This window comes from Mirounga angustirostris, unplaced genomic scaffold (genome assembly GCF_029215605.1).
Source record: "Mirounga angustirostris isolate CCGP_5_RB_7025 unplaced genomic scaffold, mMirAng1.0.hap1 SCAF_1, whole genome shotgun sequence".
In the NCBI taxonomy this organism is placed as follows: domain Eukaryota; kingdom Metazoa; phylum Chordata; class Mammalia; order Carnivora; family Phocidae; genus Mirounga; species Mirounga angustirostris.
Window position 1 is genome coordinate 26,860,414 of NW_026991709.1, and position 25,558 is coordinate 26,885,971.

Here is a 25,558-nt window from a genome sequence, read left to right on the forward strand (position 1 = left end):
ATTATATATACATATATAATACATATATATACTCATATAGTAGACACAATTATATAAATATATAAATATACATTTTTTGTTGGAGGATTACATATTATATATACATATATATATATATATATATATAAAAATATAGCCAAATAAGCTGTCCTATCTGTATATAATTACCGCCATTATATAATTTTATATGATTAGGATATATGTCAGCAATATATATATATATATATATATATATATATATATATATATATGGCCAAATAAGTTGTCCTATCTGTATATAATTACCGCCATTATATAATTTTATATGATTAGGATGTATGTCAGCAACATAAAATTCCCTAATATCAGAGGTGAAATTGGAAGGGATATAAAATTTTCTGTAACAGAACAGCCTAAACATATGGTGGCCAAGGATAAACACTGGACTGCAGAATATAATCAGTAAGCCCCCTTTACCAAACTCCCATTTCTAATGATCCTACATAATTTTTAAAATGTCAAATTCCCAAATGAGTCCAAATGCTTACTTTCCTGATGTATGTCATGCATTAAATGATCATGGGAAATGTTAATAAAATGTAATTAATCTCCAGGATACTCAAGGTTGCAATTGGCTGGTGCAGATGTTTTATGGTTACAATGCTGTACAAAGCACATTTGAACTAAATAAGTTAATACTGCCTGTATGTTCATAGGCTCCACTAAGTTTACCAAGACAAACATATTTGACAGAAGCCTATATCATATCACTATGCTAAGCAGTTTAGAAATTTGTAGTGGTTGTTGGGAGCCCTGCTGTTATTTTGCCTGTTGGAACTTCCTCCATCTTCTGCCATAGACATTAACCTTGCTACGTTAGTCTTGCTCTGCCTCCCTACACAGGCTGTTCAATCTGAGTAACTGTCATCTGGACAGAGAAACGGCTCCAAAACAGACCCAGCCTGGGCCTTTCTGAGAAATGAAACTGATGGAGGGGTAGAGAGAACCATTTTATTTTTTCCTTCTGGAATCACTGGCTCTGGGAATGATGCATGATGCAGTGGCCATCTTTGCCATCACAGACAGAGAATGTGAGAATGAAGTCAACCACTTGGGAATTAAGTTAACACATTGGAGAAAGAAAGGGAGAGAAAGAGAGAGAGATGGAGAGGACCTGAATAGAAGAGGAGAAGGGGAGTACCAAGAGGAGGCGGGGTGAGGGGGTGTGGTGGGGAGGGGTCCGGAGGGCAGGGAGATGATGATGATATACATACAGCTTCCTAGTTTGAGCCCAGTTTTTAACTTTTGCTACTGAAAGAGCCTGATTAGTGCAGTGATTTAAGCTAAGGCTATTCTTTCCTACCCCTTTGACTCAAAAAGTCCCCTGTGGAATGGAAAAATACCCAGCTGCCTAATCACATACTAATGTTTTTTGTTTGTTTGTTTGTTTTTTTACCCAAAAGTCACTTTAAAAGCATTTCCCTCCACATCTTTATTTGATAAATCAGTTGTAAATAAGGAAAGTGAAATGGAGAGAGGTTCAGTTCCATAACTAGTGGTAGGTCTGGTGCTAGAATTCTGGTCTTCTAGCTTCTGCTTCACTATTCAAATTCAGTGGCAGCATTTATGATGTAGACATCAAAAACTCCAGGTTTATTTTGCATATTTTGTTAACTCCCAAAGAACAGCCCAATTAGAATGCTTTGGTCCTTTGACTAAGTAATGTAATTGCTACTTCATGAAACTGCATGATCAATATTACTATATTAACTTACTTTTTTTTTTTAAAGAAATTAAATGATGGTTTTTTTTAGAGGGATTGAAATCATATGTAAATACTGCATTTTAGTAAAATTATTCTGGAAATACCATTTTTATAAGCCATAATTATTAACATTTTCATGGTCTATGGTTTTTGATCACCAGACCTTTGCATAGTATAGGGAATCATAAGACCAGAATCTAGACACTGTAAAATCCTAATAACAGCCCATATCTTGCCCAAAGCAACTCAAAGTATATATGTAGGTTATTTTATCTGCAACTAGAAAATAGGACAAACTACATAGAAGACTCATCTATAAAATATAAAAAAGAATAAACTGCCAAATTACAAGATTTATGAAATGCTAAGGCACACAAAAAGGACAGAAAGTGTTAGATAAGTGAGAGATAGCTTTTGTAGACCATAAGCTATTTGAGAGCAGAATTTCTTTTTTTCTTTCCTATAGTTGGCACTCAGGAAACATTTGATAAGGACATTTATAGCACATAATTTTTGAGTGTCCCTGGATCTGAAATAATTTCCCAATGGTGTCTGCCTCTCACCCTTGGGAACAGTGTATACCCAACAAATTTTGGTGATGAAAACAATAGTCTGTTTAGCAAAAGCAAATACTGAGACCCAAACAGGAAGAAATAAACTAATATTCATTGAGTGTTTTCTTGGTGCTAGAGACAAGGCTAAGAAATTTTCTTGGATTATTTCATTGATCAGTCATTAAGTTTACTTAAGTCCTTGATATTAAAATGTCACTAAAACAAATAAATGGAAATCAGTTCAACTGTTTGGTAAATTATGACTCAGGCTATATCTAAATGCACTGAGGGCAACAACTACTTTTTATCATTAGTATCTAAAATCTATAACTAATATTCACACATCTGACATTTCATTTTAAAGCCAATCAAATTTTATTAAATAATTAAGTCTTAATTGGTTATAGTCATCCCATGTGTTGATGCAGCCTTAATGCACTGAGTTTTTTTATTTAAGCTAGATATACATTTACAAATAAATGGATACATCAATGAATCAACGGCTTATTTTGAGTTGACAAATTATATTTATGAACGGGCAAATTCCACAAGGGTTTCATTCTCAAGCAGGATCTCTTCACAACAGCAACAAAGATGCGTCACTAGTGAGTCCAAATTTCTATCCTCTTTACAACTTGTAATCCATGAGACAAAGAATGACAATCCTTTTTCCAGTATCTATGTTAATTCTAAAGGAAGATGTTAGGAAAGAGGCTGCTAGAAATTTCATCCCTGAGTAGGCCATACTGACTTTTAAATGGATTTTATAAGTAGTTATTTAGCTCAACATTAGGACTAATAAAGTATATATTCTTATAGATGTGGGTACTCCTTATAGATGCACATGTCTTATAGATAAATAAAGGGTAAAGAGCATTCTCTAGAGTCAATAAGAGGTATGGTAGGGATCATTTTTTTTATCTTTCAAATTTAGCATCATATTATTTATCAGCAATTTGCTCTTTCAGAATTACTTTATTACATTTATTTACAATATTGTAAATCATAGAAGTGGATGGGGGGAAGTGAACTAGAAAGAACATACAAGTTGCGTTATCTTTCTCCCAAAGTAGCCAGCACACTTCCTGTTGTGATATGTCTAATCGTTGAAAAACACATTATCTCTTTGTTTCATGTATATACTTAAGTGATTTTAGTCAGAGCACTGGGTGGCCCTCACTAGAGCACACCCTATGGAAAGAAAACACATTTTCTTTAAACATAAGATACAATTCCTTTGAGATCCTGTTAATCATTTTTCCTTTCTAATTGAAAAAGTCACCACAGAAATTAGAGTACGAATTTCATCATTCTAGAAAGAACCTTAAAAGTTGACATGTCTTTGAACAATTGTCTCAGAAATCCTTTTTTAAGTACATTTTCATTTTCTGGCATGGCTTGAATTAAATTCTAAACTTTCTGCTGCTTGTCCTCTAAGCCCCTCTGGTGAATTTAAATAGGCCTCCCTATATATTTAGTACATTCAAGAATTCTTTGTCGCAGTGCCTACTCTGCTTTATTATTAGAAGGCTGTCTCGGAAGTCCAGCAGCCAGTTTGTTTTCTGCCATTAATAAAGAGTCTACTTTTTTCCCCTCACTTCTTTGAAGAAGTTGAAAAGACTCCATGTTGGGGGGGGGTGGGGGCAGGAAGAGAGACAGAAGTGAAGTGAACCAACTGTGGTGTAATCCCCCAACAAAAAATGTTGTCTAGTGTAGAAACCTCCCCAAGGTTTACAAATGCCCAGGCTGGGCTTCTAGTGTGATATGTAACAGAGTGATAACTTAGCCACAGCCTGGTTCCCCTCTCCCCACTAAGAATACAAAGTCTACTATGAGAAAGACGTTACATTTTTAAATCCTACAGAACCAAATACTTCCACTGGCTCATGTTTCAACACGACCCAAATCTCTTACTGAAGATTTTGGAAAATGGAAAGATAATCACAATGTAAATCTCTAATTTCTCACAATTCCCTTATATGTCTAGGAAAATAAATAGAAGGGTTTCAAGAAAGACCTACCAATTTGGAGGTACAAAAGATTGAGGTTGACTCATTGCCTAGGGAAAGCTCATTCAAAGGCAAGGAAAGATGACTCCATAGAATAGTCACTTGGTGCTCAGAAAGCATCAGACACCTACCAACAGAGAGGGAGAAACTTCTTAGAAAAAAGGAATGGTTAAATCCACCTAAATAAAAGAAGCCAAAATAGCTTACAAGGCTAAGATGAAACCTGGAAGTTATTATTCTTATCTGGTTGACCTAACAGACAGACAGACAGACAGTCCATGCTTATTAATACACTTGTTTAGGAATTAACTAGTAAGGTAACAAACTTAAAATCACATTACTTATGTGAACAGTGAAAGCTTTTGTTCACCATATGAGAATTTTTCACTTTTAAATTCCCCATAAAACATGCATGAAATTAGCTGATTATATAAAATAAAACTATTTAATCGTAAATTCCCTTAATATCATTACCTTTCAAGTTCCTCCTACTTTAAAATCTCCACAAGTAAAACATTACATACAAGTTAATATTATTGGTGCACTTCATCTGATAAAGCTACATTTGACATAGAGAGATTTGGGGAAAAAAGGAATGAAAGGTGAAGCTAGCTCATTGAAAAAATGCTGTGGATGATTTCATGAAGATGTCTCAATTTTTATACTGATTTTACTGATGCTTTTTAAAAATTGAAGATACATATACACATATATACATATATACGCATATATAATATATAGGTACATATGCCTCAGTGTGTATGTGGTCACTGATCATTCGGAAACTAAGTATGGAGATGACAGATAATAATAGCACCTAAGTTTCTGCATACTAAACATGCATTTGCAGAGCTACACTAAAAAGTCTTATTTTTTAAATGTTTACAAATGCCCGGGATTTTTAAAAACTTCTGTATATGAGAAACTTCGTTTTCCTTTTCCAAATACAGTCACTAAGAGACCAGTGGAATTTGAGTACCGAGTTAAATGTCTAGTAAGAAATTAAACAAAAGAATCCAAGTAATCAAAATGATGCCTGCATTTGCTGCCTGCCGAAATGTAGGCTGCACTGCATGTGTAAATGGCAAGAAAATTTGGGCGTTAGCTAACCCTTTATGCACTGTTTTCTCAAAACTCATCCAAACGGGACAGCTTGTAAAACCATTTACATCTTTATCAGGTGAATTCCACCAAGCCTAGGCGTGTCCATTTGAAGAGCAATGTAAGGTAGTATACACCTTTTCTAATTTTGTTAGTAATTAACTTGTACTGTAATTCCCCTGTGATACTTATACCTCTTCTAGATATTATTAATGTAGACTAATGCTTAAGAATATTTCTATATACCTCTTCTTTAGCTTCACTGGAACACTAAAGTGTTGCAGACTTTGATGCTAAGAAAAATATTGATCCTGTGCACCCTGAAATGAAATATAATCATATTTAGATTTGGCAAAATTCCAGAAGTGGCTTCCTTGATGGGCCCTAAAAGAGTAAAAAAAAAAAAAATGCCATTTTGGAAAATTGATGTTTTCCTTACAGAGATTAAAAGTTAAAGGAATGAGTATCACAATATTCACAGGGCACTACAAAAGAGACAGAAAAAAAACTAATACTTCATTGGTCTTTGATAGATTTTAGCTGATAAGCTTAAAGTGAGCAATGATTGTAAAAAAAAAAGGAACTGGAAGTTCATAGTAAATTAACAAGCAATGTGAAAAAGGAAAAAGAATCAAGTGGGGGTTAGTGTATTTATGTAAAACAGTGATTTGCTATTTCAAAATTAAAATGTGAAAATAAGCTGGTGTCAGAGAGGAGGTGATTCCTCATTTCCACCGCATTGAGCAAGCTCACATCGGCAGCAGACAGCTCTTAATATATGCGTCTGGCTCAGGCTGGTCTCCCAACCAGGAAGCCATCGAATTGTTAATATCACTGCTTTTTTTTGTATACAACACACATCATTTTCTCGCTCTTTGTCGTAGACCTCTCCTTTTATTTTAAGCTTAGTATTATCTGATTTTCCAAATCATATTTTATAGCCCCAAACAATATTATTCTGTGACAGCTTATATAGAAATGCAGAAAAAGTGGCATCCATCTATCCATAGACAGCATAAAGTAGTTTATATAAACAAAGTCATCCACTTAAATCTCTACTCACCTTTATGGAGTAAGAGAAAAGCTTTTATCAATGATATTCTCAGAAAAGATAGTTTATATGCAGGAAGGTTACATAGGGAAGGTTCAAAGAATGCACGATGATTAGTAAAAAATAAACATCACTGCATTCTGAATTCAGCTTTGGTAACTTTCTTCTACGAAAAAGAAGTTAACATATAGTGTAATTCATAGATACAATAACATAAAATATTGCATTTGAAATAGCTTATATCTGATACCACTATAGCCAATAAACAACCATCCCTTACATTATTTTAGAACTAAATTTATGAAACATCATTTACATAGTATTTATGATTGTATTAAATCAGGTGTCTGTAGACATATACCTGTGTGTGATATTGTTTTAATAACGAGGTAGTTTCTGATTTGTTGTATAAACATTGCTATTAAATATAATCAAGTTTCTGTGCACTTGTAGATATACACATATATAGAGTTCTTTGTATCGAGAAACTTGTGCTTTTAAAAGTGTTCAAATATAATGAAAATGTGGTTCAAAGAAGTAAAAGATAAACACTATCAAAAATCTTTACTGTTTATATTACCTCCTTTCAGTTGGAGTTTTAAGACATGTTTACACACACACATACACACACTTAAAATTTCAGAGATTCTAGATAAATAAAATAGGTGATATAAATAAAGAATCTGAATAGGTACAATGTGGATACATGCTTAAACATGTTTTACGGGGCTTGTATAGAGGAAGAACATGTTTACGATACTGTAATATCAATTTTTTAAGAAATATAACTCATGCGTGATTTGTATCCTATGATATTTCAAACATGAGTAATTGTAACAAATCCAATGAAAAGGTGAACAAAGACTCCATACAGTGTTCTAAAGTACATTCATAAATTTATTTTAACAATGCAGAAGGTACATGTAATTTATAGCACCCATGTAAAGCATCAGAGTTAAAAGAATGAAAGCATTTTGGTTCTTCTATTATGGAAAGTCTCTCACCTCCATTGTGTATCTTAGTATCTGCAACATTACTGTAAAATTTGTGAATAGATTTAATATATTGATTCTACTTACAAGAAATAAATATTTGATGTGGCAATGTCTAACAATGTTCAAATAGGACACATTACTTATAGTTGGAATAGTTTATAAAACTAAAATTCTTATAAAACTAAAACTATGCAGCTCAGATTCAGTTGATAGGTGAACTTGAGCAGTCTGACTTCATAGGTGGTGTTTATTGATTTATCTCACTTAGGTCCACGATATATACGAAGGAAAATGTAAAGACTAAAAGGTACCATATTTTTGCTAATTATTGATAACTCTTACGACAAGAGAATGTCTTATTGTAATAGGACATATAAAGTATTTTGTCTGGTTAAAAGACTAAGGAAAACTCTGGCAATAAATACCAAGTATAAAATAGCATTCTTCTTAAATCAGTAGTAAAATCTAATAGGGTCAGTAAAGAAGATTGTAAATGATTTATCTCTAGGCCTCGAGCATGATTATAGTTATACATTACATATTCTGAGCCACAGTTACATGGAGACATACAGGATTTATTTAAGAAGCTAATGTATATATTTCTATGCATATGAACGAAGTTAGAAATATAAGCCACTCTCTTCATTATTATAAGGAGGTATATTCTCTTAGACTAGCCACCGTAAAATACATCAAAAGAAGCATTTTAAAAACACCTGTATTTTAACTTTGCTTCTTACATAGTTATCTTATACTGCTTTTATATGGTTGTTATAATATAATACAAATCCTATTCAGTGCAACTCCGTAATCACTTTTGAGTACAGTTTCTGAAAATAGTATTTTTGGGGATGGGTCATGATGAAAACATTGCTGATTATAAAGAAGAGCATTGTTCTTTTCTCCTAGGCAGAATCTATGTATGTTCTTTTGTTCTGGTGGTAACTGCAGACAATCAATAAGGTCCAAAGCTGCTGGTTCCCCTCCGCCTAGGTCCCAAGAGCCTGACTTGTGATGTTACTAAAATACCTCACAAGTTAGGGTCTCAGGGACTAGGAAAAGTCTGGTTTGATGCGGTAGAATTCTTCTTCCAGTAATAAGGCTAGCTTAGAAATTACAGTTGGGTTCAGTTAAACTTTTTCCTTTAAATACTAATTAAAATACATACGTAGAAATATATATGATATATAAAAGTTAGGATTAGCTGAATATTCAGGACGACCATTTACAGACTAATTCCAGACCTTAAAATAATGAAGAATATGAGAAACAGTGCAGACAATGAACAGTTAAGAGTCATTCCATCAGATCCAAAGAAAGAGACTAAAAATGGGTTAAAATCTGTTTCTAGCAGATTTGTACAGCAACACCATAGCCTCTATTACGTTAAAGAAGGATTATATGCCAGTTAATGGGACCCTAATTGAAATTTTGCTTCCCATTACACTTCTATACAGTACAACTGTTAAGGTGGGCCAAGGACATATCACACTTTAAATCTGATTTCAATATATACTGTTGCAGTTAAGAATAAAACAAAAACTTTTTTGCATGTCATAATTTAATACCTCCGAAGCTTGATTTTTCTCTTTAAATCTCCAAACTATTCAGACAGCAAATATTTCCATGCATACTCTGTAGCTATTTGAGCAATGCCACTTAATAAACATGTAACTTAAAATGCTGGCAACATGAGAAGAAAAATAAAAGATTCTATTTCTTAAATAATTGCATTATAAAGCTCAATACTTTTGAAAATACACAATCCCAATCCTGTATATTCACTGAATTTCCTCCGATCTTTTAGCCTTGTTTGTGGTTCAAGAACAGAATTGGTACTTTAGGAATGATCCAAGGTTTAGTAGCATAGAACGCAGGGTATAACAATCGGACCAGCCATAACATAACAGTCCTGGCCACAGAAGTGGATTCTGGTTCTTCTGAAGTGGTTGATCTTAAAAGGGAAAAGAGGAGGAAAAAAAAAATGGAAAGAATTAGAATGTTTTCCTGCAGAACAGGTGAATCATCCATTTCCAAGTAAGCTGCAAGGAAAGCTATGCTGAACAAAATATTTGCTAACTGGCCCCCCTCCTCCACCCTAGTACCACACCCCTTTCCAACCACCACCCCCCACCCCCTGTCCAGATCTTTACTTTGCCTTGTAAGACTTTAAATATTCTGCTCCATGATGTAATGCATCATTATATAAGATCTCTTTCTGTTTATCATTTGATTTTCCATACTGAATCCGTTATGGCTTAAAATAGTAAATAGTTAAAAAATAAAATAAAAAAGCAGCACTCACAAAAAGCAAAAAATAAAACAGTCCTTAGATATAAGTCCATGCTTTTCCTTAAAACTGAATATGGCTTTACAATTTTTGACCATAGCATTCAACCAATTATTAGAATGAAAAATCTCACCCCTCCATAAATATGACATTAACATAATTATACCACCCCCATCACGGAGACCCATCCTCCTTAGGGAATACATCTGATGCTCCAAAGATGGAAATCAGTCAGATTTTAGTTGCTCTCCAACGTACCTTTGCTTCTCACTGACTGACTGGCTTTTACCCTCCACGCACTCACACGCCACCCCCTCCCCTCGGCTAGACACGGATGCCCGAGCGAGCACGCGCGCGCACAGGCATACAGACACCCAGCGAGAGGCGAGGCAAAGCATCTGATGCTGACTCAGAGCGCTTCTGTGTGCAGGGGGTGGCCGGGGCTGGTATTTTCACTGCGCTCATCATTAACATTAACTCACAGTCTAGCATCCACCCTCTCCCAGACCTGCGGGACTGCAGCATTTGCATGACGCTGTCACTCTAGCCTTTGCAGGTCAGATGATGGGGGGGGGGCGGGGGGGGGGAGCAACGCAAAGCAAAGCAAAGCAAAGGACTGGAAAGAAAAAGCCCCAAGACTCTTGTAAGAAATGCCTTCGTTTCTTCCAGAGTCTCCTGATTTTTCTACCTTTCTACTTCCTCTGTGGCTAGGTCTCAGTTGTTTGACATCTTTCCGGAAGAAAATGTCTTGTGCTTCAGTGAGCCAGTAGTCAGTTGGTCCTCCCCTCCCCTCACACTGATCCCCACCCCCTTCCACCCCCAATCAATAAGACAGATCTCCAAATGCAGTTGTGGAAACAGGCTTCGACACAGTCTCACTCTGGATCCACTACCTCAGAAAGCAGGCAGCCAGGCTCACGAGAGAGAGAGAGAGAGAGAGAGAGAGAGATAATGCCAGCAATTCTTTAACAGTCCCAGACTTCATTCTACGCCTTCTTTTTTTTTGCCCCCCTGGCTGAAGAAAGAGCAAAAGGAGTGTTTCCACTTCTATATGGAGACCCAAACAGCCCAAGGGACACATGAGTGAGACCGATCTGTATAGATCAATCATTTCTATTTAATAATGAGCGAAACTATAATTTTAATAAAAATAATTGCTTAATATTTTTATTAGCTGTGCTCTCAGTTCACAGGAATTATAAGATCTGCCAGGATCTGAATCATCAATATGATTTAAACTGTGTTGAAATCCTAATTTGCTGGAATGGAATCAACCAACAGGATATTAATACATTTTTTATTTTTATTTTTTTGATTTAAGAACTTATAAAAATAATAACAAATAGCTGTGTGTTGGTGAATATGTAAAAGTTTTTGAGATTAAGACATGCTTGCAGGTGATAACTATTAAAGATTGAATATATGCTTACATAAAATGTGGATTTGTGTACATATATGAAGACAATCTACTATATGCAGTTACAAAAGGAACAAAAATATTTGGCTGAACACAGTCATGTTTGTACTACAGTGTTTCACAACATAAAAGACAGTATATAGGTATTTATCCAGTTCCTTTGTCCTTCAATTGTTCTTTTTAATGACAGAATGTGGTAAACTGCCTACCCTTCCTTTCTACATGAGCAATATTTCTGAATTACTTGCCAGCCAGAACTAGCCATCAGTGACTCTGCAGCATACAAGAAATACATATGAAGGAGAGAAAAGTACGGCAATTCTCAAGCCAACTGTAATGCTGTCTGGTGCTTTAGAAATTTCAGTTTACTCACACAGACAGATCCCAGCATGCACTGCAGCACCGCAGGACCAACTAAGGTAGCAGTTTGGCAACAGATCTGTGGCAACAAACGTGAAGGACAACCATTTGCAGAGGTTCCAAAGAAAACATCACACAACCCATAAAGAGAAAGATGCATCTGCAGTAGGAGATGTATCTCTAAAATCAGCTCCTACAGGCTCCTGGTTTGAAAGAAAAAAGCAAAGAAGAAAAGGAAAAACTTAAGCACGAAAGCAAAAAACACAAATAAAAGAAGTGGGCACCCAAAGAAAACATGGAATGAAGTACACACTCTCCTGAGAGAGAGAAAGGCAGGAAAGAAAAGCGTAAGAGAGGGAGAAAGAAAAGGAAATGGAGAAATAGGAAGAGGGAGGGGAGGGATGAAGGAAGGGAAAAAAGGAACAGGAAGTAAAGCGCACAGACAGAATCCCCGGGCACTGAAGCAACAAATAACACATGAAATTAGACTTCAGAAACTCAAGGTTCGGGAATCGTGTTCAAGCTTAGAACTTAATGAAAAACTACAACAGAAATTAACACGTGTCCAGCATAGCTTAAGATACTTATTGTTGGGGCACCTGGGTGGCTCAGTTGGTTAAGCATCTGCCTTCGGCTCAGGTCATGATCCCAGAGTCCTGGGATCGAGCCCCACATCGGGCTCCTGGCTCAGCAAGGAGCCTGCTTCTCCCTCTCCCTCTGCCTCTCTCCCTGCTCATGCTCTCTCTCTGTCTCTGTATCTCTGTGTCTCAAATGAATAAATAAAATCTTTAAAAAAAAAAAAAAAGATACTTATTGTTGGTAACAGAGGTCCCTGCTGACTTCTTCCTTCCTGTTCTATGCGTATGAAACTGGTCATCTCTTAAAGTCTCTTTGCTCAAATCCATCTTTTTTTTTTTTATTTTTTTATAGCTCTCTAGCATCTGTCTCCTTTATGCTATTTTTTTTCTAGAGAGTGCCCACAATACTCTGGATAAATTAATGTCATGACCTCGCTATGGTTATCAGACATAAAATGTCGACTATTTTAATAATTGAACATGAGCTTACAGCAAACTGCCTATTGATATCTTAGCTCTGTGGACGATCTGCATGAGCACCTCACTCCTAGCTCTGCGAATCAGAAACAACAGATGCAAATACAACTTTCCCCCCGCCCCCGAATCCACGACATCTCTTTTTCCTACATTCAGAGACAGACACATACATCACTCAACTTTACAGAATGCATAAAAATATTAACGAAGGAGGTTAAAAAATCAAGGGGAATAAAGGTTTGAAGACAAGTAACGATTATAACTGAATGGCCGTGCATTTAAAATATTTATATCCAAACAGGAGTTAGCCAGTTTCAAATGTCTAAGCTTCTGTCAAGACCACCATTAGGGCCAATGGGAATGCAGACTTGATTAAATCAATATTTATTTGAAAGAAGATGTTGTAATCAATCAATTCAGTTGCCACTGTCATAGATATGCGTTTAAGATCTCTTCTGATTCTAATTTCTAATCATCAATACTAAGACATCCCTAAATGAGGCTTTGGCTATGGCTAAAGTTTTTATAAAGTAAAAATTTCACCATGCTTTATATTTCATTTAAGCAATGTAATGCAAGTATGGTCTTGCTAGATCAATTATTTTTATATGTTATTTTCTATGTTTTGTTTCTTTAAAAAATTACCAAGATAGATCTGAATGTATATCAAATGACATATTAAGTTAGAGGAAGCAATAACTCCTCTGCAATACTTTAATACAGCCTGTCCTCCACTTTACTGCTAAGGCAGGGAGGGATTTTTTATTTCTTATAAAGGCCATTTGAAATCAGTGTTATTATGGGAATCATTTTTAAAAACACTGGTGGGGTTTGGGGTAAGAGAGACAGAGGACAAGAAAAAGATCTACAGTTCAAATTTCGATTCAAAATTCATGGCCATGCAGAATATATTGTTTTTTTTACTAGTTGCATAATATTTTCTTTGTTTTACTTAACCTACACTCTCTAAGAAGGTGCGACCAGCCACCTGTAGGTATTATAAGTAAGTAAAGGTAAAAATTGAGTTCCTCTGTTGCCTTAGCCATATTTCAATGTATAATAGCACACATGGCTGGTGGTTACCATTTTGGACAATGCAGCAATAGAACATTTCCACCCTTGCAGAAAGTTTTATTGGACAGTGCTGACTTAAACAGTCCTTGTGAAAAGTTTATAGCATAACTGATCATTGGGTCCTGATGCTTTCATTCCAGTCTATTTTGGGAGAATGAATCTGTATTGATTTATTTGAACATCGGAAAGAAGAGAATTTCTTCTAACTGAAGAGCATCTAGTGCTTTGGTTTACTAATAGTTTTGACTTATGCAAGATTACGTAATGTGAGGGGTTATATAGAAAATAACTTTAAGGTAGTTGGTAACACAACCATCAGAAGACACACAAAAAATACCCCAGCTAAAGTCTCTGAATAAATCTGACAGATGCTTATTTGTCTAACATTTCCAGAAATGAGAGCCATGCTCTTTTTTGTGTCAAACAACATATATTACATCTTTCTGTTTTCAGTAAAGAAGGGATGTAATAGGGGTGCCTGGGTGGCTCAGTCAGTTAAGCATCTGACTTGGGCTTAGGTCATGATCTCAGGGTCCTGGTATCAAGCCCTGAGTTGGGCTTCCTGCTTCTCCCTTTCTTTCTCCCTTTGCCCTTCCCGCTGCTCATGCTCTCTGTCTTTCTTTCAAATAAATAAATATAATCTTTAAAAAAAAAGAAGGAATGTAATAGTAGTGAGTAGCAAAAATCCAGGGAAAAAAGCAATTTTTAAAAATCCTACTCAAAAAAAGGAAAGAGTAGCAGTTAAGAGCAGCAACAATTATGGCTAGACATTTTTTTAAAAGAGAAAATAAATAGTAATATTAAAGGGTAAGGGAGACAAGAATCAGATGCCAATAAACACGGATGATCTGGTTGGGAATTTTCTGTTAATACAACATTGGCAAAAAACCCAAAACAGGTGTGTATGGGTGTGTATATACCTTGTTAAGGTAATTTTGAGTTACCAATGAGATTCTGGAACAAATTATCTTAAGCAAAATGAAAATAAAGTGTAATATAGATGTATGTGAGTTACTACTCTAAAAATTTTATGGTGAAGGAGACAGCTAGTTGTTAACCAGGGAAAAACCTGACCTACATTTTCCTTTCAAAGTTTAGTATTTGGACTAGAGTATGATTCAGTTTTTAACTCAGATAATTTTTGACTGGGATGCAAAAGATTTATCAACCTGGAATTAATTTTTTTAATCTCTCTCTTTTTTTTAAGATTTTATTTATTTATTCATGAGAGAGAGAGAGAGAGAGGCAGAGGGAGAAGCAGGCTCCCAAGGAGCAGGGAGCCCGATGTGGGACTCGATCCCAGAACCCTGGGATCATGACCTGAGCCGAAGGCAGATGCTTAACCATCTGAGCCACCCAGGCACCCTCATCTCTCTTTTGATAAATACAGAGCATCACAACTGACATGGAAAAATAATCACATAGATTTCTCTTCCTTTCTAAAGGGATGATCTTTAGACCTTGGTACATGAAATTTAATGTTCATTCCTCTATCTAGGAAATGTATATGATAGTAACTCTTGATGGGAATCTCTCTCCCTCTCTTTTTCTTTCCCTCTTCTCCTCCCCACCTCTGCTTTCCCCAAGTGTGCAACCCCTTGCCAATCCAGCCTGTCATCAATATCCACCAAGGGACCCCATTCAAAGCCACACCAGCGAGATGAGCCATGAGGAGAGCTTGTCCGAGATGGGGTAATTACGGCAAGAACATGAACTTGAAGGAGGTCTTGAGGGGAAAGTGGCTGTAACAGTCACTGTGGTATAGCCACATACAGGAGCAGACGGGTCTGGAGGACGCTAGTGGAGTCTTTCTCTTTCAAGAAAAAAAGGAAAAAGAAAAAGAAAAAGAAAAAGAAAAAGAAAAAGAAAAAGAAAAAGGCAGGGTATGATAATGAGGGGCAATTTAGAGACCATGAACAATTATGCCATATCAAATTATATGTAAATCTGAAAGAGCGTTTTTTGATAGCAGGATTATACATACCAATAATAAAAGGACATTTCTGCTGTGTTGATGTGCTTCCTAACAGGTGAAAGAGAAAAGAATTAATCTTGACTTTTTAAGATGGGACGTAAATAGAAAGGATTTAAATATCAAGTGACTTCAGAATTATTGTCATATTTAGAGCTTGAGTATTATGGCAAAGGAGCAATAATAATTTGTTTTAGCTAACATGATTCTAGAAAAATACCATTTTCCTTATGTTCTATATACGACACTTTTAAACAAAGTTGGGAAGTGGGACGGGAACTGATCTATGAGTCAGAAAACTGGGTCTGGTGTCAATTCAGTAAATAATAGTTTATGGTCTTGGATAAGTCACTTAACTCTCAGAACCTTGGTTCCTGTACCTTTAAAATTGGGTGGGATGACTAGGTTAATCATCAAGGCCTAATTCAACTCTAAAATATTGTGCAACGGAAGGGGAGTAAAATTAGAAACACGTGTTGGTCATTACTACCTAGATATTTGTACACATGATTGTCTCATTGATCATCATAGTACAGTTAGTAGCATCTATCTCCGGAAAGATTAACGATAGATCTTCTTCCTATGTCCCAGTGATATCTCACGTAATAACTAAATCTCAAAAATTTATCATTTCATCTTATTTGCATAATATGCTAATATTAAAATTTTTATTAGATATTTTATGTGGTTTACCCTATTTACATTTAAATTTTCACTTATTTGAAATAATATAGAAAATATTTTCATTTTAGGACTGGGGAGGTAGCAATTTTTCAAGATTCAGAAAAATGTGTATATACTGTTATGGTACATGCACTAAGGGGAAGAAGTCACAGTTTCTTTGGATAACTCACTTGTAAAAATTCGCCAATATAGATAAAAAAAAACTTTAGAACTAATTGATTGGATAGACCTATTTCAGCTTTAATAACACATTCAAAATATCAAGCTAAAATAAGTCAGGCTATAAAACCTCCTTAAGTAGATCTTTGAAATTTAAAAATAAAAAAAAAATCAGAAAATCAGGTGAATCATAGGTTTAAAAATTTCTGTCAACTACTGAAAACTTTTAAAACATCTTCTTTGCCTTTTAAAAATACTCATTTTGAAAGCTGCTTAATTTGGGTGGAATAAAGTTATTAATGGATAGTTATTATTCTGATTGCTCATAATCATTCTTATTCTAGATTTTTTAGAGTTTCCTTCAATATGAAAAAATAAGCTAATTTCATAGGGTTTTTTTCATCATAAAGAAAAAATATTTTATCCATTGATCATGATAGGTAAGAATGGAGCACAAAAGATAAGAGTAAGTTATCGTAAATAAAAAAGTAATCTCTCTATACTTATATTTCCTTTCTTGATTTTTTTCCTATTCAAATAATGTTTATTTTTGAAACCTAATATCATTCAATCATATATGTTCCAGACTGAATTTTCACTTTGTTATCTTTATGCTCAATGATAGAAATTGTTTCCTGATTAATACATTTTTAGAAGTATAAACACTGTGAGACAAATTTAACTTCTTAAAGCATCTTCTTTCATGAAGAATGACACTATACTATACTCTCAAACATTATTACATAGGTTTTCCATCCGATTTCATAGGATGAAGACATTTCCATTACATGGGAGTAGAGGAAAATGCTTCTAAGCATTGTAAATCTCATTTAAATATATCTGAACAGTAAAGGTTCAAGTGTATCCTGCATTCTCATGCTTTGTTCCCATCCTTTCCAATCAATTGTATTGATTTGTTGAGGGTTAGAGGGTATACTTTCACTGATCAAGGAAACAGCCTGACACAGCAAAACCTTCTGACAAGTCAAGGCAGATCAATCCCACCTTTGCTTCCTTTTGGATACATTATGGTTATTCATTCTGCAACACCTAAATTCCATAATACATATCTTAGTTTAAGAAAGGAAATGGATAAAGAATCACCTATTTTCTTGGAAAAAAACAATACATTTCTGGATCTTCCCCACCCTGAATTGCTTTTGAACTTGATGGACATTATATCATCTGATCAAGTAGTTGGCCTCCTTTTATAGTTCATTTGAGAATTCTGTCCCTTTTCAGGATTTTACGAAGCATTGTGGAAAAAAAACTTAAAAAAATGTTGAATCCATTTAGAAAATGAGTGTCTGAGAAAATAAAAATGAAAACACATCATTGTAACCTTCTTTTCCAGGGCCACCTACCCATTCATTTTTTTTTAAATTAATTTATATATTTATTTGACAGAGAGAGAGATAGCGAGAGCAGGAACACAAGCAGGGGGAGTGGGAGAGGGAGAAGCAGGCTTCCCGCCGAGCAAGGAGCCCGATGTGGGACTCGATCCCAGAACCCTGGGATCATGACCCGAGCCGAAGGCAGACGCTTAACGACTGAGCCACCCAGGTGCCCCCCATTCATTTTTTTAATGCCTTGGTGGAACTGGCCGAGCTGCTCACTGTCCACAGGTCCTGACTTCAAGAAACTCAAGGACCCAAATTACCTTGGAAAATAATTCTTTAAAAATCTTCATACACTCTGTCTCTCATGAATAAATAAATAAAATCTTTAAAAAAAAAAAAAACCTTCCTATAGTATTATATTGGTATACTAATTCTCTTATGAGGGTATTTTGTAAGACCCTATGCTCAAAACCTCCAGGAGTTACTAGTATTTTGTTTTTCACTGTCCTGAAAAGTTACATGCTGTTTAATACCCTTCCTACCCTATAAAATTTACTTTGGTAACAAAGTAAATATTCACAAAAATTCAAAACCCTCATAGTCCAAATGGCCCAGGGGCCTGTCAGTTTTTTTGTTTGTTTTTTGTTTTTGTTTTTGTTTTTTTGCAGTCATGCTTGATTATATTTCTTTATTTAGCAATTTAATTAATTTATTTTCTCTTATGTGCCACAAGCCATAACTCATTAAGGAAAAGGTTTAGAGTTTATGTTCAGACACTCTGCCATTATAAAGCTTTGAATTTAGGAGAAACATATTTCCATTCCTGTGCCTGACAAAGACATGTTTTAAAGTACACATTGAACAAAAGAGAACAGCTTTTCCATTCCTAAATGCAGTGCTCAGTAGGACAGAAAACTTACTGGTTCTCTTAAATGCTAAACCTTTAAAACATTTGCTGGATGACAGCATTATAGAAAAAAAATAGTTTCTTTAGCAAAGAATTAAAGCTGAATATGCAACATTTCTTAGGAGCATTGAATAAGTCTATTTGTCCAGCTTACTTTGCAAAGACTGCGTAGAAAACAGCACCATAAACACTTTCAGTCCCCACACAAGGGCTAAACAAAGAGTCCTCTTTCTAGCCATCTAATCGGGTAATTTATTTTTTCAACCATCACATAAATCGAAACACAGCTGTAACCAATGACTTGCAGATCCAGTTCCCAGCCAGCTGGAATCAGTTCTGCTGAAACAGCAAGATTTTTACATTGTTCACTTCTGTACATCTGGAGAAATCATTGAGGTTCAAAGGTGACCAGAAAAGCTCTTTAAATAAATTCAACCGACAGTGAAGATTTGCCTAAGGATCTATAAACTCCACATTCACTTCTACAAAATGTTCATTTCATGAAATTAATTCTTATAAAGGCTATTTACATCCTCATCTGTATAGACTTTATGAGTTGCTAATTGAATTAAGCACTTAAATGCCTGTTTCTTTCAAATAACTTGCTTAGGTTTCTTCCAAAGTTTTCATAGGAGGTGTAGCTATTTAAAGACGGTTACATTAAAACATTATGTTACAAGCAGAAACAGGGACTATAAGGACCTGTAACAAAAGCAGAGATGAGATATGTACCTACTCATATCTCAAGTTTAATCTTGTTTAGCTAATATAATCCTCTATTTAGATAAAATAAAGGAGAAACACTATCCGAAAGAAAGCAGAGCTGGAACACCTCCATCAAGCCAGGCAGGCAAATCCCTAAGGAGCCAGAGTCCTGGGAGAAACAAACTCCAATTAGGAACGTTCCACATGCAGTATTACAGGGAGGTGATTCTGGCACTAGAAAAGAAACCCCCCCCCCTCACAAAAAAAGAAAAGTAACGAAACCTAAGAGCAGCAACCCCTTTTGCTTTACCCTAGAAGCAGATACGTGCACACAGAGCAGAAGTTAAGCCTCCCCAACACAAAAACGGACACAGCCAATCCTTGATGTAAAGAGCTTTCCTCAAAAGTTAGATCAACTTAGAGCAAACAAAAACCCAGAAGAATCAGTGTAGCTTGGCATTTAAATTACACACCATGTATCAATTCAAATGCATAATTTTCTTCACTAAAGCCATCACAAAGATATTCATCTTGGGGAAAATGAATGTATATGTCTGACAGACTTCTCAATAAAGTTTTTATCGGGTCAAAAAACCATACACAAACTAACCACATATATGTCTTATTTTTCCCTCCTTTGGTTAAGTCAATAGACAAGTAAACAAGTTATTTTCAATAGTCAGCCATCTTATTCAAATGTGTGGCTATTTCAGTGAGTAACCGCCTTATGAATTATACCTCTCATTAAAAAAAAAGTGAAAAAACAAATAGTAATAAAGCATACTTTTAGTGTTTATTGAATGACAGATGGTGATCACAGAGTAAAGAGCGATTCCCCATTAGATATTAAATTCACATAAAAGTGTATTTCACTTGGTAAACATGTGTCCGATTTTTAAGTCAGTCACTGGGTACAAAGGCTATAGAAAAACAGTCTGGAGCAGTTAGAAATCTGGTTTAATAAATAATAAAATATTCAGTGTCATGAGGATTACGTTTAAGAATTTCAGGACCCTAGAAAATTGAATCTAACCAAAAGGCAGATCTGCCCTCTTGTCCACTACTGGTTATTGACTGGCTGGGGCATCCAGAGGAAGGCAGCTCTGTGGATCCCCTGTAAAAGAAGAATCTAATGTCCTTTCCAGCTCCAATGTCCACATTCTTGGAGGCAATTTTTGAAATCCCAATATATGTCTGCTTATCCTATTGCTCCTCTTGCAATGTAAAATCCCAAATTTTCTTTTTTAATGTCATCACTTTGGGGATGAACACCATTTAAAAAAACAAACAATCTGTCCTTTTAAGAGATGAACCAACCAACCCAGAGATAACCAGAATCTACTATATCATATTCTTGATGAGCTGAGGGAAAGTTAACTTTATAGGAAAAATTCTTGAATGGACATGGCTTAATTTTATGAATATGTCATTAAATATTAAGCAACCAGTTAAATTTATCATTGTTTTAAAACAGGACTAAAATTAGGCAGCTCCCACACTCTGTTCTCTACTGCAATATTAAAGATGCTTTGTGAAGAAATTCACGTGACTGGAGTTTCCAGTGCTATTTATAAACATTTACATTCACATGTATCCCAGAATCCTGTGATCTGTGATGTCTATGTATTCATTCAAATGTGCAATATTTCTAAAACATCTGTAACGTATGATATATATACCACATATATACACATTTATGCTAGGGAACCTTATGTTTGTAAAAATAAAAATATCCCCAAATCTTCATAATCCATGATAGAAAATCACCTGCACCACTAGTATGAAAAATTATCATGTTTCACAGATACTTGTTTATAACAAGACAAAATAGACTTCCCACAATAATTTCAGAGGGGAGGAGGGTAGGTTTTTATTAGAAAGTAATTTGTCTTAGGTCTTTCCTAACTGATAATATCTTGTAGTATGCCCAGCTTACAAGTAAATTTAATAAATAATGAATTATTCAGTCATGAGGATTGCCTTTAAGAATTTCAGCGCAACAGAAATATGTTTAACAAAGGATTTGGAATACATATTTAATCTGTGATCCATGCGACATAGGCTAGGAAACTTTATAGAAAAATGCCCTATCTGTGTCATTGTGAGTTGTTAAAATCTAAAAATGTTGTCAGTCCTCATCCGTCCTCAAGAAACTAAGAATGGGTTTCTCATTAAATATTGAGCTGGTAGACTAAAGGTCTAAAATAGGCAAAAGTTCTATGTCCATTTGTGAATTTTGCTCTTATTGTGCTAAGAGATTATTTTGTCCAATAACATTAGCCTGACTCTTTTTAAGTCCTGGCAAGACATGGTATTTCATCAATATCCCAAACCTTTGTTAAGCATATTACATATAGTCTTGTGTGATAATAATAGTTTCAATTTCTTTGGGCTAGCTCTTTAGAGAGTCAGAACATAAATTTTAAAAGTATGTATTTAAATATAATTACCATTAAACTAGCCTAAAGAATTATAGTTGTTATTTAGTAAAGGCTTTTAAACCTAATAATTGATTTTTTAACCAACAAGGTAGCATTTATTTATATTAGTTGTTTGCTTAGATGTATATTTCATTTGTAATGGTATTCAAGTATCATCCAGTCTCCATGCGGAAATGATAGAATTTTACATATTTAAAAGTGGTTTGAAACATGGCAAGGTAGAAAGTACTAAAAATCCATATTCAGGGAGGGGTGAGAAATCCAGTTTTGTCACATAAAGATGAGCAGGAGGAGAATGCAGGGAGGTGGAGCTGGAGAAGCACCATGCGGTGAAACAGAAAGAGCTCATAAGACAAGATCGTTCTTCACAATATTCTAGAACATTCTTGAATCAAATAATACCTCCAAGTTAGGATTATCCATGAACTCATTTATCTCTTTCCTATTTGAAGAAAAATATGTAATATTTAAACAAATTTTTCTCTATGTCTGATAAAAGAGAACTGGATCTGACATTGACTTGCAAAATACTGATGGATTTATCTTTAAAATTTCAGTTCACCACTGCATATAACCAGGAATAAAGATTTTTGAAAGTCTACTCTGACCTTGGAATTTTAAATTTTGATGGGTTTTCTCTGTCAAACTCTGGCAGGTCCAGTCACTTCTCTACCTAGGGTTGGATCTTGGTAATATTCATTCCATAGGAAATATCAAGAGAAAGTAATCAGGATATTTAAAGATCATAAGATTATGACCAAACACTTTGATTCCTTGACTGGATTATCAAAGATACTGACTCCTTGTCAGAAAGTTGGATATCATAAACGATTTTAGAATATTTTTACGCAAGGGTTTAGCCAAAATCTGGAGGCCAGGAAGGAAGAGACCATTAATTCACGTATAAATTCTTTGGGAAAGAAAAAGACTACAGGTATATATATATATGATGTATCTATATACATATAAACATGTTTTTAAATAAAATATATAAAATTGTATATACACACATATATTTTATATATGTGTATATATATATACACATATACACACATGAAACATACAAAAATACAAGATATGTGCGTGTGTGTGTATATATATATATATATACATATATATATATATAATTTTGTAGTTTAACCCCTTCACTCAGAGATTAATTTCCTACAAAAATATCTCACAGATTTGTAGAGATATGAAGAAGTAAAAAATCTACAAGGGGAGCTTTTGTCTTTAGAGGATTGATTGATATTACTTATCAGTGGGTGAAGTTACAGAACAGGCTGCTATAAAATTATTTTAATTAATTAATTTGTTTATTTATTTACTGAGAGAGTGCATGCAAGTGGGGGGGGGTAGAGAGAGAATCTCAAGCTGACTCCATGCTCTCAGCACAGAGCCTAACTCGTGCTCAGTCTCAGGACCTGAGATCATGACCTGAGCCAAAATCAAGAGTCGGACACTTAACTGACCGAGCCACCCAGGTGCCCCTAAAACATTTATTTTAATTAGACTAAACCTAGGAGCTCTTTCAAAATCAGCTGATATTCATGTTAGGGTCAGATTTCATTTTTTTCTTCCTTCCCCCAATCCCACCACCCTTGTATTAATCAATTTTAAAGAAAAAAAAATTCTTCCTTTTCAGAGAAAGAATTATAAAATACTGTGTTTGAAATCTTGAGTCTATTTTCTTTCAAGAGGATCTATAAGTCTTGCAAATATACCATGTTAATCAATGCATTTACCTTTCCATTCCTTTAAGTAGTAAACATTTCCCAAAATATTATAGGCACTGTCATAGGCAAGCCAGGGATAGAGCTCATGATTTACACAAAGGCTATGTCCATTAGCTAGCCTAGACAGAAAGAGCATTATACCCATATTACTATACCTATAAGCCTTATATCTGTGCAATAAATGCAAATGAAGTTAGGGGAAAAAGTGATTTGGGGTCAAGTATCTCAATACTTTTTGCCTTTTTTTTAGAACCAACCTCATATAAATGTTTACTTGATATGTAAAAAATTGGAAAAATCACATCCAATTGGACCCTTCAAATAGTACACACCTGTCAAGAAGAGTTACACTGGGTTATTTCTAAGCTTTCACTCACTCTTGAATTTAATTTGATATATATTTTGTGAGCGTCCACTGTGCATGAGTGACTAAGTTGCTAAAAGAATTAATAAAATAAGGGGAGAAATGGCATCTGTCCTTAAACACCTTAATATGTAGGGGAAGTGTCAGACACAAACAAAATTATAAGGCCTGGAGATGTGAAGCATGTTATTTTATACAAAGTGCTATAAAAACAAAGGGGAAGGAGGCAATAAATATTGAGTGCTGCAGAGAAGGCTCAAAGCAGGAAGCTCCACTTGAGTGGAGCCTTGAAGGAGGAGGACTGCCAGAAGAGGCAAAGTTAGAGAAAAAAAAAAATGATATCCAGCCTGTGGGCAGAGAAAGAGGAAAGGTTCAAAGGTGGGGATTGATGCATGTTTGGGAAATGGCCAGGCAAGGGTGACAAAATGCTGGCTTCTGCAAGGAATGGTATTAGGAAAAATGGCGAAGCAGTTGGCTGGAACACAGAATCGGTCTTTAATGTTATGCTGAGGATTAATTATTTTGGCAAAAATAAACAACTAAAATCATCTTGAAGAGGGTTTTTTTTTTTTTTTTTTTTTCCCAATAGTACAATGATCCCACAACAGGAATACCAATAATTGCTACGGATTCCAACACCAAATCCCTACCTAGTCCTGTGCTGATATACGCCATGCTAATTTATCATACCAATGACTCCATGAAGTCAGTGGCATTCCTTATTGGCAAGTTATTGACAGGAAATCTGAGCTTCAAAGAAAGTTACCTAGTGTACTCAATGTCATACCACTAGTGAATGGCTAGAATTTGATCCTAGCCTATGTGATTCTGAAGTTTGTCATACCACCTCTCAAAGTTAAATTGGCCTCTCTGAGAGAACACTTTTGAATCTGGGTCTCACTACCCAATAACATGGGCAGTCTATCATGCTAGGAAGATCCTACAAAGAACTTCTAAGATGGTACAGAGATTCCAGGAATTCCTTTGTATTCTGAACATTTTGGAAGTGACAAGGATTCAATCATAGGTCTGTCCAATCCCAAAGCTCATGTTGTTTCCTTCATCGCATGCTTCTATTTGTCTAATTGATAATTAAGCAGCTGTGTAAAATTTCATCTTGGGAATGTACCAAAATTTGCTTAACTCTTTCCCAACTGCGGAAAATCTCTAGGGGGTTCCAATTTAGGTATATGTAAATAGTGCTGAAATCAATGTTTTTCTCCATGTCTTGTATTCTCTATTCAAATTTCCTCCTTTGTGTAATATTGCAGAAGTGGGAAGCTTATGGTTTAAAACAGCCGAGGAAATTTGGCCTAACTGAATTCACAGGTGGTGTAGGGAGGTTTTCCATTTTTATTTGAATTTTACAATATCTCAAACATAGAACCATAATATCTAATATGATTTCTTTAAAGCCTTTGCTTCTAAGTTTCATTCATGCATTCATTTTTCCATTGGTTCATTACTCAATCACGTTGTTCCTCTATTTCTAATCTGACTACATATTATATGACTGAATGATCGGGTAAAGATAAGACTTTTCTTTGTCTGGTAGACTGTGAGAGTAGCCACCTAATATTTTAATATTCAAAGAACATAT

The 25,558-nt window shown here is 35.0% G+C and overlaps 1 protein-coding gene across 17 annotated transcripts in view; it reads right to left on the reverse strand.

Annotated features, from left to right (window-relative positions):
* The window catches only part of LOC123863282 (uncharacterized), a 691,187-nt gene that overhangs the window by 171,125 nt on the left and 494,504 nt on the right, over window positions 1-25,558 (reverse strand). For 14 of the 17 annotated variants that reach the window (XR_010407890.1, XR_008504970.2, XR_010407899.1 and 11 more), the window contains one exon: window positions 2,984-9,408. The exons of 2 other annotated variants lie outside the window; for them this stretch is intronic. The gene's annotated coding sequence lies outside the window, so the exon portion shown is untranslated. Of the gene's footprint in view, window positions 1-2,983; window positions 9,409-15,634; window positions 15,674-25,558 lie in introns of those variants that run through there. One more of the 17 variants, XR_010407902.1, reaches the window with a different exon arrangement.